Here is a 1,140-nt window from a genome sequence, read left to right as displayed (position 1 = left end):
AAGACATGCTTACACATTTTGTCAGTTAAAAATGCACTCATTTTCCAATATCACCAGGAAAATGTGTAAATGCTTCCACAGCTGCCTGTTGACTGTTTGATGTTTGGTGCCTTTGTTATGTTTCCCTTGAAAAGGGATTAGCTGAAGTAAAACTTCACTGGATTTGATGTGTGTGCCTTCTCGGAGAGTTAAACTGCCTGCAGATCTTGTCAGTTCAGCAAGATGCCATACTTTCCATATGGACTGAGTCTCGGGAAATATGTAATTTGCTTATATTGACATTTGAAACCGTACATGACACATATTTTCAGGAGGTCACTTACAGCAGTCTGCTTCTCTCCTCAAATGGAGAGGGGCTGATGAAAGAAGGACTTATATTGACTGCAGGAGCTGCTATACTGCATTGTCAGAGACAGTCCAGGATAGATAACTGAGTGTTGCTGCTGAAAGCCACATGGCCATATGTACTGTGTCATTCTACAGGGCTGCCGCCTAGACAGGCCAGTGCTGCTGAGAGCTTTCTGTTTTTGTGGGACCACTAATGTGAAAGGAAAGCAGGGAGAGAGCTGCAAAGACCTGGTGGCTTCTGCCAGTCCATTTACTGCAGTACTGTGCTGGCGAGGCCAGAAATCTAGAGCTGAGGCCTGTGTTCAGAGGCCCTGATAGAGACAGAGTTGCTATACAGGCTGGCTATGCTGTGTTATATAGTGCCACTGTCTGCTGGCTGCACATTGAAATGTATTCCAGAGAATTACTAATCCTAATCAGGTGAGAGACAGCGGCCATTCCTGATATGGTGAGAGACAGCGGCCATTCCTGATATGGTGAGAGACAGCGGCCATTCCTGATATGGTGAGAGACAGCAGCCATTCCTGATCTGGTGAGAGACAGCAGCCATTCCTGATCTGGTGAGAGACTGAAGCCATTCCTGATCTGGTGAGAGACTGCAGCCATTCCTGATCTGGTGAGAGACAGCAGCCATTCCTGATCTGGTGAGAGACTGCAGCCATTCCTGATCTGGTGAGAGACAGCAGCCATTCCTGATCTGGTGAGAGACAGCAGCCATTCCTGATCTGGCGAGAGACTGCAGCCATTCCTGATCTGGTGAGAGACTGCAGCCATTCCTGATCTGGTGAGAGA

Source organism: Staurois parvus, unplaced genomic scaffold (assembly GCF_062004578.1).
Source record: "Staurois parvus isolate SC_StPar_1 unplaced genomic scaffold, SC_StPar_1.0 ptg000184l, whole genome shotgun sequence".
Taxonomy (NCBI): domain Eukaryota; kingdom Metazoa; phylum Chordata; class Amphibia; order Anura; family Ranidae; genus Staurois; species Staurois parvus.
This window is presented reverse-complemented; position numbering follows the sequence as displayed.